This window comes from Rissa tridactyla, chromosome 10, assembly GCF_028500815.1.
Source record: "Rissa tridactyla isolate bRisTri1 chromosome 10, bRisTri1.patW.cur.20221130, whole genome shotgun sequence".
Taxonomy (NCBI): Eukaryota; Metazoa; Chordata; class Aves; order Charadriiformes; family Laridae; genus Rissa; species Rissa tridactyla.
In genome coordinates this window covers 14,645,227-14,658,997 of record NC_071475.1, presented here as the reverse complement: position 1 = coordinate 14,658,997, position 13,771 = coordinate 14,645,227, and the positions used below count along the sequence as shown (strand labels likewise).

Genomic DNA, 13,771 nt, shown 5'->3' with positions numbered 1-13,771 from the left:
TCTCGTGGGGCTCAAATAAAATTATGTGTTCCCAGAAACAGCTACAGTTCAGATTTTTTGCTACAGCTTTCTAGACAAGTTTTATTCTAAAGGAGTTTGTTTTGTTTTTTTTTTTTTTTTTAAAAAAATTAAGATCTATTGTCTCGATTTTAAATGTAAAAAAAGTGGCATCTGTACAGCACCAACACTAAAAGAGGAGAATTAGAGAAAGCGTAACATTAGAAATGGTTTAGTGAGCGAGCAATCCTATTCTCAAGCCTATCCTATTTTGCCATTTCGCCAATGTTACAGGAACCCGCTCTTTTCTCCCCTCCGTCAGCAGCTGATGCGATTAACACTGGCAGCCGCCGAGCGGAAACCCGAGCGATCCCTGCTGCATCCCGGCTCTTTGTCCCCCGCTGGCAGCCGCCCTGGTCACGCCAGCAGTCAGCATCCCAGCACATGAGCCCGGGGACGCGGCAGGGCACCGGTCCTCAGATAACCCCAATGGTCCCGGAGCACCCGGCACATCCCCGCGGAGCCCATGCCCCTGCCCTCAGCCGAGGCCAGAGGAGACCAAAAACACCTCCCAGGTTGAGCATCAACCTGCGGACCCTCTCGCTTAAGGCTTTATAGGAATTCCCAGTAATTCTGAGCGCTGTACAAAAGCCAGTGGTACTGCCAGCAACGGGCAGATACACAAACACCCCAGCTCGATTAATGGATTTTTATATTTTTTTAATGAGGTCTTTGTGTGAAAAGGAAAAGTGGTGATTATTTTAACCAGGAGCCCCTGCTCTGCTAACAGCAGCGTGCTGTGGGTGCAGCACCTGAGAGGCAGGGGGGGAGGGGATTTCCAAAAAAAAAAAAAAAAAAAAAAAAATGGTTCTAGCCAAGAATAATTTCGTATTAAAAATCTGTCAGGGTGAACTACAGTATCTTCATCTCCATTCACAAAACAAGCGCTTGGCACTGATTTTCAGTTTGTATTTCAAATGAAATTAGCTGTCTGACTATAGATTCAAAATGTCATTTACTATGAGGTTCAATATTAGCTGTCATGCAAGTGAAGCTTTACTTTTTAAACTTTCACGAGAGGCCACAACACAAATAAGTAAATGGAACAATGTAAATGTGCATCATTTGGCTCATACAAAACTCCAGCACTGCTGCAGCCACGCTGCTTTTGATAGAAATCTGCCACCCACAGAAGGCAGCTCAGAGAAATCCTTGTACCCCAATGTACTGGAAAGACAAAAACCTGTCTGGAAACAAACCGTCCTTTACCAAAGCTCAGCCATCACTTCCAAACGAAGAAGCTTAAAACCTGCCTGCAGCCAGTCAGGGATCGCTGCCCTCCCCACGAGGCTGGTGCTAACTCAGGGCTCCCACCACCTGCTCCCGTCACTACAATTTAGCAGATTAAAAATCGCTCCCGTGGATTGTTAGTGTGAAAGCTGCAGCACAGGAGCTGCGTTTTATGGAATGCGATGGGGACGGGGGAAGCGGCAGGGAGACAAGATGTAAAATAAACACCAAGTGAGCTGCTTTCCAGCCAGCTGCTTCCAAAAGCCCCGCAAAAAAGAAAAAAAGGCAAGTTACTTTAGAAGCAACAGTAAAAGATGAGCACTTGTGCAAGGGGCATAGGCTTCTCATCACCGCTTGGGCCAAACAGTTCACATGTAGGACAGGCAAGAGACTGAATTCAAAAGCTCAAGGAAAATCATATCCCTGAGGAGCTACTTTGACTGACAGCGACAGGAGAGTGTTTAGTACATGATGTAGTGCTTTAACCACCTTTCTGCTCTCAGTCTGGCAGGTAAGGAAGGCTACATGACAGAACAAGGCCAAGCCAGACAAAAAAAAACCAAAAAAACAAAAAAAACCCTTAACTACATCTTCCTTCTACATGTGTACTGATTAGAAAGGCAACTCGATACCCTAATAAGCCCTTTGCCAAAAATCAAGTTATGATGGAGTTCTCGCATTACCTTTTTCCTCTTCTGTTAAACTAACTGGCAGTCGTCATATCAAATGGCATTTAAAACCAGTAATTTTTACTACTTACTACAAAGATAACACACATTGAACCACGAGAACTGCTGTTCAGTAAACTCCACCGCCTCCTGAATTCAGAAGGGTAACTAAAGCTCCTGGGGTTGTCTCTAGGCTTTCCTTCTGGTCCGCTGTGGAGCGGAAGACAACTTCTATTCCATGCTCAAACTAGCTGGGGGGAGTGGGAAAGCTTCACTGGGAGCTCGGGCTCCCAGGCCAGCCCTGCAGCACCTCCGCTGACTAGGAGTAGTGTATCCAAAACAGGACAATTAGACAATTAGCCAGAAAATACAAGTGGGAACACGCATCAAGCATTTATTGTTTCTAGCCTGAAAGCGTGCTCGTCCACGGTTCTGGAGGTTTGGCATTTCAAATTCCAACTGGGAAGAAAAACTTTGTTTCCTATAAAATTATTCAAGCCCACTGTGTTAGCTAACAAGTATATGAGTCTGTGATCAAAGTAGATGGGAGGAAAAATAAGTGGTATTTAAGAAATGTTATAATTAATTCAGCTGCAATGCTTGGCTCCAGAACAGTTCTTTAACCATCATGTTACTGTTGTACACCACTTTGATGCGTACAGTATGCAAACAAATATCAGATGTTTGGCAGCAGTAAGAAAAATCAAATATGCTACCTAGAAAAAAAACCCCAACAGCATTCAGTTTCATCTGCATTCACCACCCAGGTAAAGAGTAAGCAGTACACAAACATTATTGTACAGGTATCAGTCACGCAGATGCAATATACAACTCCGTTTAAGTGGTATCAAAAACCTGCTATTATCTTTAAAACAGAGAATCTTTAATAGTATTTAAGAGCGAAGCAGTTATAAGCAGGTGCTATTCTGTTCCCAGCTACGAAAGCAGAAGAAATCCAGATGTGTATGAAGGACGCTGATTTTGCAGCCTGGCTGTGTAGGAAGGGGGAAGTGTGGCCAAAGCGGGTGAACTCCCCAAGCACTGATTAATCTCACTTCACAATCGTGCGATCACCACCAAAGGGGAGTGCGCTTTGACAGTGTGAACAGGCTAGCCCAGGATCTGAGGTTTAATTCCGAGCAGCCCAGCACTTGCTCCTTCCATTGAACACAAGAGAAGGTGCTCCAAGCACCCCGTTCTGTGAGGGCGGCCGGTCGCTTTAGATCGTCCAAGAGACTGACAGCAATGCAGTTAAACCACAGAAGTTTCTTACATGACTTACGCTTCACTGTTTAAAAGGAAAAGGCAGAGGATTAGTTCTGAAGGTGCTCGACTGCTGTACATACCCTTCTATGATCCTCCAGCTGCCTCTGTGGTAGACTTTGATCAAGCTCCTGCTGTGCATGCAGAAAGTTCATTTTAAAGCAGAACAACACTCAAGAGACACTAACATCTTTGCACTCATGGAAAATATTAAGGGAAGTCACAGTGGAAAGCAAGGGGGGAGATGAGGAAGATCGACTGACAAGCTATCGAAACACAACATCTGCCCTCCCTTAGCTCCAGCAGTACTCAACCAGCCTGCTCTGCCACCCTCCAGCAGACCACCATGGCATGCACCTATGCCAACGCATTCTCATGGATTCAAAGATGACACGACGTCTGTCCAATTTTACAGTTACCGATAACACAGAAGTTTTTATAAGAACTCAAACCATGCATGCCCATGCATACGTGTACACAGATACGCACGCACACACAAACACCCCGTCCCACTATACGCACACTTCGGGAGGAAGTGCAGGTACTTCGACAGATCTGACCGTGGTCAACGAAGTTCTTTTGAGAGTGCAGAGGGCCTCCGACAAAACCTGTGGGATTTCCCTCCCGATGCCAGGGACTTCAGAGGGGTTTCACTAAGCAAAGTCCCTCGGCATGTACGTGTTTCCAAATCAAATCTCTGTTTTATTTCAGATGCTCAGGAACTGAACTTCCACTTTGTAAACCTGAAGTACACTGAGTTTTTGCCACTTTAAAGCATTCTGAAAATGTGTAGGAACGACCGCTCTACACAGGGATCCATCTTAAACCAGGAGCCATCTCCCAAACACCTCAAAGTCATTCTATGACCACTCAGACTTTCAGTTTACATTTAAACACTATTCCACAAAAATTACAAATGCAAAGGTCTAAACCACCACAAACTACATTTTTCTTTCTTCATGACTTCAAAACTTATTTATAATCTTCATATTTATATAGCTGAGAGAATCAACACTGTCCTAGAATTAGACTTCCATGTCATTTCACTTAGATTTGCACTGGTCTACCACCCGGTTGTACAGTCTACCAATGCCATCTCTGGGTGTCCCATTAATTTCAAAAGAATTTGAGACTTCATAAATCCTTATGTGTTATTTATGGTGAATAATCTGTCTTAGGCAAACTGATGCTGGGGTATCTCATAAAGGAAATGTGCCTACGTTCCAGTTCACCATGGAGCTAGTAACCTTGAGGATGTGAAGTGACCACTAGCTGTTTCGCTATGGCATTTTAAATGGGACACCCAGCTGCTCTGGTGTTAGGAAGCTTCCACTAATTTCTTCTGACACCTCCATTTCCTCACCAAAGTTTTTAAGTATGTGAGACAAAGGGAAATTCTGTATTAGGAGCCAGAGAAACGAAGTCTCATGTTGCTAGTGCAGGGGGATTCGAGAGGAGACTTTTCAAACAGTGCCTCCCTTAAAAGCATAAGTGGAATGGCTGGAAGGAGCAAAGATTGGGGTTTACATGTGGGGTTTTTTTTTTATATTTGCAGACTATACTATGATGCTGTATCAGATTAAATCACTTCAACAAATCTACTTATTTTTCACTGTCTTAACACCACACAGGAACACACATTTCACAGGTTTTTTTTTTTACCAACAAGACACTCCACCAGGACTACTTCAAAACACCAATATTTGCCTGTTGTACAAATATAGGTGGGTGACACACCTCTACAGAGCTTTCCGTTTCTGGAGGTTGCGGCAGCTAGTTGAAAGTAAAATGCAGAAAAATTAGTCATTCTTCAAGAATCTTTCATCCCAACAGAAATCTAGTGGTCAACACTTAGGGGAAGGGAGCTAGCAAAGCACTTGACATCAGCTGAATCATCACAAATGAATTATAGCCATAATTCCTGTTTACACCCTCCCACCCACCCACCCGCTAAAAGGGCTACATTTGGAGAATTTAGCAGGTATCCTTTGAACATCCCAGGCTACTTTGCATGAAGACAGAAGCAGAAAGCCTTAGGTGCAGGTGCACACAGGCCTGCCAGCCAGAGATGCACTTTTTGGGCAGCTGCTTGGACCGTGCACCCAGGACCTGACACTGGTGGGGGGGGAGGCAGCACACCTGTCCCCAGCAGGGAGGAGGAGGAAGATGATGATTGATGATGATGATGAGGAGGAGGAAGCCAGGGCTGCATGTCACAGAAAGGCACCAGCCTCACAATGTAAGTTCAAAAAAAACCCAAAAAACCACCAAAGCCAAACCCAAAAAACAACCACTTTCAGTGGATTCTCATCTATAAATATTCTTTTCCCAAGATAAAAGATACACGATACAGCACCAAACACAAGCAATGAAATAAGAGGCTTAACGGTGACAGCTTTTCAAATTTAAAATGCTGATCATCACATTGAAAACAGACGAAGACGAGGAACTTTTATCTAGTAGAGCTTAGACATACAACAGAGACCTAAACATTCAAATGAAACTGCCTACTAAATCGTGGGTAAATTGATTTAGCTTCTCAGGAACAAACGCTAAGAAATAAGACAAGGACGATACAGCAATACCAAATTAAGTCAGCCACTCGTTGTCCCTGTCTGCCTGGAGGGCACACAAACTAGACAGACAAATCAAGCATAGGCTGGGAGGGTGACTCTGTATTTTAACCCAATATTCACTGCAGCCCGGGAAACGCTCATCAGCAAAGGCAGAGGATGGCCCCGGGATCCAGAAATCTAAATACGGAGAGACGCCGCTTCCCGGGAAGGAGCCAGAGGAGCGAGCGCTTCTCCTGCGGTGCTCCGTGGGCAGGGGCTCCTCAGCCAGGAAGAACCACTCTCCGTTCTCCTCCTAATGGACTTTCCCCCTGGCTAACTCACACAGCCTTTGGTCCACTGCTTCCTTGCATTGTCACCGCTCTTGGAAACTTCACAAGCATGCAAACCATTTCTCCCTGGGTCGGATTGAAGCAGGGAGTATTTAAGCCAGAGGACCAAAAAGTTAACAGGAAGAACCTCATTTATGCAGAGGAACACACAGTTCCTGCTCAGCCCGCTTTGTACACCCTTGCTGCCGCTGGGCTGGACACTGGAAACGCCGTATCAAGTCATTAGGGAGTCTGGGCACATTGTTTGATTGCAGACACTGTCTGCACAACTTGCTTCAGAGCAAGGCAAAAAATTCCTCCTTTCTTAAGTAGTCAACAGCAGCAAGGAAATTGTGCGTGTTCCCCTGTACGGGAAATTAGGTGCCTTCCGTCCAGGGCAGGGGAGACTGAAGCTGGCAGGTCAAGTGGACACGACTGCCACAACATAACCTACTGGACTTTGGACTCCCAACACAAGCTTCCTTACTCCTGGGCTTACACCATGACTCCAAATTAACCAAACATATGTGAACATTTTGGAGCTGGAAACCAGCACAAAGAATCAGCATGAAATGAGTTTGATCTTTCCAACTTAAAACTGGAGAAGGAAAATACATATTCTAGCTAGCAAATTCCTCTGCCTTCCCACTGTAGCACAGACAGTGCGTATAAATAGATCAACATGTTAGAACCAGCCCCACAAACTCATCTGCAAGCAAAAGCTACTGCCCTTGGCAATGCTCCGACGGATCATTCCAAATAAACACGGCCTTCAGCAATCTTTCAGTAAGAATATAAACTCCAGATACTGAAATTGTTATTCTTTGAGTCAAAATGGGTTAAAATAGCAAAGAATTAGTGAGCTATAGTTACTGTACTACACTTCGCACTACCCTGTGTGCTGCAACGGCAAAGTATAAGCTTATGCTTTACAAGGAGGACTGAACCGGGCAGAAGAGTAGACCAAAGGAGGAATTTTGCTAGGTTTCTTATGTCTCCTTACACCGCAGCTCTCCACCTAGAAGAGAAGTGATGGTTTGGTGGGCAGGGGGCAAGTTTGTGGAATACCAAACAGCGGCCAAATGAGCGCCATGGACACAGTGGCCAGGTTTTAAACTGAAATGTAGCAGGTGGCAGGGTCAGAGAGGAGTACGACGTCTCTACTTTTTTCTAGCAGTAGCAAAAGTTCCTTTCAATTTGCTGTGCAAAATCCCCTCTTCCTTTGAAGTTTCCATTCCCACAAGACTGGCAAATAAACCGCTCATCATTAGCCGTAACAGGAGAATTACAATTTCTTTGACCTGTTGGTGACCGTGTAGCATCCATTTCCCCAACACAGGTGACGCGTGTTTCCCAGAATGGTCTTCATCTGACTCAAGAGTGAATGTATCCACCTCAAAAACCACCAAAGCAAGTGACAGTTCAAGTGTGAACTCACTACCATCTCAACTTTTGAGATATGGAAGAGGTTTCAGTCTTTTTCCTTTATGGTTTTGAGGAAGGTATGAAAGTTTTATTTTCATTTGCTTTCAAAATAATAATCAAGATGGAAGTTGTCTAATCCTGTCTTTCACAGAAAATTCAAATGACTAGCACTATGGATAAAAAAGTGGAAATGGTTTGAGGAAATGCAGAAAGATTTTCATTCACTTTTAAAGCCTCGGGATTGCTTTTCTCAATTTTTTTTATTTTTTTTTTTTTTTATACTCAACTATGTAGTAAACACCCAGAACACTGAGCGTTGAAAAGGCTTGAAATGCATTTAAAAGGTAGGTGGAGATTCCAGTCCACATAGACTGGCGTCTGCTCCAGAGAATGGCTTCAGCAAAACAGGGTGGAAAACATCTCCTATTGTAATGTCACAAATGGGTGGGAAATAATCTTCTCAGAAACCCCTGCACGTTTGTGTGAGCACACACAGGAACACTTTCGAAAACCTCATCCTTTTCTCTTCAGCCTCACCAACCTTTGGAATTTTGACAAAATAACAGACAAGCCAGCACACTCACAAGCAAAAACCTCCTCCACTTCAGGCCATCTCTGAGTTTACCGGACTGAGAGGTGACAAACCTCAGCTTGGGCAACTTCCACAGGCTGATGCCATTTTCCAAACCACCACACATCTCCTTTAGGTCATTTGCCAGTCAGTACCTATATCGGATATGAAGGTGACTGGCTGGTGCAAGGCAATAGTAAGCTGATACCTGTCCCAGGAGGTCTTCAAGATCAACACCGAGAGTTTTGAAGAAGCTTATCCAAACTCAGTTGATTTGGCTCAGGAGAGAAGCAATGGTGAGAAGCGGGATGCCCTGCGCAGGAAGTTGGGTTAAATTACCGAGCGGTCCCTTCTGGTCCTGAAATCTGTGAATTCAGGAACCAACCCAACTCCATGCATATGGCATCTAATTATCGGGGTGGGGAGGGGAGAGATTTGGCACAGAGGAGGAAATGAAAAGGGGAAAAAACACAACTACAGAGTCAGTCAGCCAAGGATCACACACAGCTTTTGATAGCTAGGGTGTATACCTAGATGCAACGAACTACAGTGAAGATCTCAGACACACGTTATTCTGAAACCATTCCCCTCTGCCTCAGCTCTTGCATTACTATCTCCCCAGTCAGCTGGCGTTCCAGTGGGACTGGCTGGCTCATACAGTCCTGGAAGTCCCTTTTCCACTTTTCCCTCCCTTTTCTGATTTGCTCCTCTTTTCTCTCAGAAATACAGGTCCTACTTGAAAGACACACAGCAAAAGCACCACCTCGTCTGCTTCATGACAACAGACTAGAACACAAATTATGTTGCTGTCCTTCATAACTCTACAATAATACCAGGAAACTCCACGCAGATTACCTGCTTGCCAAGTCTCCTTTTTAAGGCCAACACTGTTACCTTGCAGAACCGCGAAAAAATTTGGATATTTCGGAAATTTCTAGCCTCTGCAGATGATATGTAGGTGGTTTGTCAAACACACATTTGACTTGCTATGGATAAGTTTCAGCGAATAGGGGAATAACTGGGAACCAAAAGCGCTGAACTGCTTTGACAAACTTCCCACGTTACAGTTTACCAAAAAGCTGCCGAGCAGTGTACTTTTAGCGATGGAGGATCTCACACCTTCATAAATTAGGAGGCAGCGGAGAGGTGGAGCAGCTCCTTGTCCTGGCAGGGGCTCCTCCGAGCCGCACAGCCCTCCCAGAGGACCCGTGGGATTCCCGGGGGCAGAGGCAGCCCCCCAGCTCGTGCCAGCGGGTGATGCAGCAGCCACACGCCTCCAGCCCCTGGCCTCACCGCTGCGGTGCACGGCCAGAGCCGGGACGTGGCTAAATGGTGTTTCCTCCCCCCCACCTTATCTCAGTGAGTTTGCAGAGACTTTGCGCGCTGCCAGACAATGAGGTGGGAAATTTGGCGTAAGGGCTGATGGTGCCTGCACTGAAAGGTCACCAAGATCTGCCTACGGGAGCGCCTTCTCTCATTTTCCAGAGTTTTCTGTTGAGAAAGCATGTTTTACTTGGGCTGGGGCTTTCCTGGAGTAGAGACCTCGGTCTCCGATACACCACTGACGTTCAATGGGAGTGCAATCACTTGCTTATCTTTAAATCCTCAATCTTGCAGGTCTTTTATAATAACTGAATATAGAAAGAACTCTCTTCACTACACATTTTACATTAGCAGTCTTAATTAACTAGTAAGATAGTGTAAATTTTTTTCTTTTGGGTTACAAATAACTATAAGAAATGTTCCAGCTTCCTTTCCCAAAGAGCTCACCAATTCCAGTTCGTGCAATAAAAACGGTCCAAAGATTGCAGGATTTCTGAAGGGAAAAAAAAATATAAGGCAGCCCACAAAAATTTATGAGAGCCTGCATTTCCTCTGCCTGAGACATAACAAGTGAAGCACTGTCTAAGTGCAAAATACACAAGAGAAATGACTGTGGAGTAAGCTCGCTCTACAAGGAAAATGATTTGTAAGTGCATCGCTCCAGCACTTAAGAGGTTAATGCATTTTCCAACTCCAGTCAGAAGATGCATAAAATAGCACATATCTTGCACCTTACTCAGCCGCTGTAGTTTTAGTTTATCATTGATAAAGAGCACTGAGAAGGTTAATTCAGTCAACCCCTTTGAACCAGGATTTTCAGTTCCCTTTTCACCTACTTGAAACCTCAAGACCAAAGTGAAGAGGTGAAGAAAAAAAAACCCCAAAACTATACTGAGTGGGTCTGCAGGTGTATTTTGCTGGATACCGTTTTATCAGCTGCATAAAGAAGTGTCATTACTGAGTAAAAATAGAAAAACCCCAACAACAAAAAAAACACCGGGGGTTTTACTTAATTCAGCTTTTTAACTGCAAATCCTAAAAAAGGCTAAATAATTACAAGGGTGCTTATAGAGTTTTGCTGGATTTGGTCATTTTGGTGTTTTGCTGGCTCCTGCCCCAGCCCTGGGAAGGGGGGAGCAGCACAACACCCCCTTTTCACCCTGAAAAATAAAATGCAGATCCAACGGGACAGGAAGGGTGCTCATGGGGAGCGTCGGCAGCCCCACAGGCATGGTGGCTACTGGCACGGGCTCAGGGGCCAGCAGCCCTGGCACAGCCTGCAGCGACTGTAAACATCTCCACCGCGTTTATTGGCAATTACGGCTGAAGGTCACACATCAGCAGCGGGTCTAAATTCCAGGAAAAAAAGCTGTTCTTATGTAACTGCTGCTTGAATGTTGGCAGGTGCCCAGCGGAGCCGCTCGCTGCAATGTGGCTGCGAGGGGGGGAAAAGGGAGGGGGAAAAAAAAAAAAAAAAAAGAAAAATAAGTAGGACATCTCCCATCCACATTCAGCATCCTGAGCATGCCACCTGCAGGTCAGCGCTAACACTTCGCTCCTTTTCAGTCCATAAAACATTAATGTGGTGTTTCTCTAGGACGTCTGAGGTTTAGTGCCCAAGACTCACACTGCAGGTGGAAACTGGGCCACGCTGTCCCCAAACGCCTGTCCAGCCCCAGGAGAACGGATGGGAACGTGGCGTTGCGAACAGGAATGCCTCGGCGGGAGGGAGATGTGCTGCCTGAGCTGTCCTGGACCACAGGGAACCCACGGAGGAGCTCACCGTCAGTCGAGAAACACCGCAAAATCTGCATCCGTATCATGCCTGGACTTTTTAGTGGGTTGAGGACTGAATTAAAAGTAAATTAAGCTGTTGTGTCTAATTACAACTGGGGCTGAGTTATCACTGTTGTGTAAAGATTCACACTTGATAACACTTGAGAAAAATTTACACCTGTCCTGAACCTCTTTCTCCAAGAGCCCAGCAGAGTCACCAGCTCCATCAAGAGCAAGGCTGCAGCAGTTCCAGCCCAGTACGGACTCGATCAGGAGAGACTCGACCCAAAAACTTTAATAGACAATGTGCTGGTGCCTTGGCGTTTTCTGCCGCCTTTATTATGCGAGAAGCCTGCGCAGAGACCCTGCTAAGACCACCCTGATTAGCTCCTCAGCTCCTCTCGCCTGCCCAATGCTCCGGGAGAGCTTGTGGAGCCGGAGAACAAGGAGCGCCCGCAGCAGACCCGGAGAAGCTCTGAGCACACAGCTCCAGAGCAGGACAACGCTCAGCAGTCATGCTGCAAGGAGGGCACAAAAGTGGTTTAGTTTCTGAAGGCTTTGGTTTTCTATCAAACAAATCATGCTTTTCATCCTTCTATCAAGATACCTTTTAAGCTCTTTATTTTAATACCGGTCTTGCACAGCCCCTATCCCAAAGGTCTGTGCACTTTTACAAGTTTACAGGAACCTGAATGTTTTGTAAATATTGCAAGACAACTCTCATTCTTAGTGTATCCTAATTTCTGTCCCCAGAAAAAAAGCCTTTTACACGAATCCCGCCACAACAGCGGATGCTGCAGAGCTCAAAAAGCATGTACAAAGAGATGCTATCACCTTATTTCTGCCAGACCAGATCATGGTCCTCAGACTATAGTAATAGATGCTGAAAAAAACCATGCTACACTGCCTCTCCTCGGAAAACTCCAGTTCCTTCCTGTCCCTCACTTCCAACAAAAAGGGAATTCCAGATAAACCCCTGAACAGAAAGCTCGTGAACTAGGCATTAAACCTTGCTACCCCTTCCTTCATTTCCACGCCACTTCTCCAGCACTGCAGATGCTCCAGCAGCCCCAGGGGCATCTGCAGCGCTCACCGTCCTTCCTGTTCTGCGGGGGATTTCCTACCATCGAGGTGAATTCCAGCATTATTCACCCAGTTAAAAAGGCACTCCCTTGCTTCACTCACAAAAACGTTAAGGGGGACCGGAGCGCCAATTTTCTAGCACGACTTTCAGTAACAAATGCATGGATGTCCTGGCATTTTTAGCAACTTTTATTATTTGGACCCATCACTTATGAAATTACATTGCAGTAAGCAACTAAGATACATAAATCAACCTATATATACAGCCACATAAAGACTATGAAATCATGTCGTAAAATAGTTACTTTATAAGAGAGTTTTACCCTGAGGGACTAGGGAGCACTTCAGCTGAACAGAAAAATTAAGCTGTGCATAGTTCAACAGAAAAGGAAGTTAATAATTTTACTAATAATGGAGATTTCTGTATTCTTTGCCCTAAGTGTTTACAGTTTCCAGGCTTGACAAGGGGAGGGGGAGGGGGGGAAAAAGGAAACCCCAGGATTTCCTTTGAGACTTGTCAGTGGCTCAAGCTCAGACCGAATCCCTTTCTAAAAGCAGCCAGCGCTCGCTGCCGGTGGGTACAAACACACCTGCTCTCTCCATGCAGTTACTCCATCGAGGAGCAATAAAGCTCCTCCTTTGCAGCCTCCAGACCAAATCCCAAATTGCTCCGCACACTCTGGCTGATTTATTGCAGGCAAAGACAGCACACTGCAGGCCAGAAACTACAGGGGAAGAGAGTTTCGTATTACGACTTAATTTGTAATTAGGCAATTCAAGTTTCTGTCTGAAGTTTCTCCAAGATAAAATTATATGTATGTGTGCTATTCTGGGAAGCTGGAGCACCACACAATCTAAAGGGTCTCGCGCCTGACAGAAGCCTTCACATGTTACAGATTAACTTTTCAAAAACAGAGCACGCTGCTGGTGCATACCAGGTAAGGGGGGAAAAATATCTTGGTTTATAAAAAAAAGAAGGAGAAAATAATTACACCAGAGGTTAGACACTACAGCACCTCCGTAGCTGTATAATACTAAAAGTTTGGTGTGACACTTGGAGCGCACCTGAGATAGCCCATGCCAGCATGGCTCAGAGGAGACGGCAGAGCAGTAAATGGACTCGTGCCACAAGAAATGCCATCCTTTAGCCCAAAATCAGGCTCCCGCTCTCTCTGTGCATCCCACCCATCAGCCATCCTGTGCGCACGCTAAGAGGAGAAAACTTCCACCGACAAACAGAAGAACGAAAACTCCTAATAATCCCAGATGGAGATTTTCTAATAAAGAGCTTTTTGTTGAACTTGAAACCAGTGATGGGAGAGTCGTGAAATTTTTCTTAGGAAAAGCATCTCAGACCCCAGCTGGACCTTCTGCTCCAGCCTGGAGAGGGGACCCAGCGCACGTCGGGGTGACGGTGAAGCACTGACCTCCAGCACAGCAGGGCCCCGAGCATCCCAACCACAGACCAGGAGAAACACAAACCCAAAAAGC

At 45.4% G+C, this 13,771-nt stretch overlaps 1 protein-coding gene across 4 annotated transcripts in view; it reads right to left on the bottom strand.

The window, feature by feature from the left end:
- ITPR1 (inositol 1,4,5-trisphosphate receptor type 1) overlaps nt 1-13,771 on the bottom strand; it is a 182,469-nt gene that overhangs the window by 66,499 nt on the left and 102,199 nt on the right. The window lies entirely within an intron of this gene.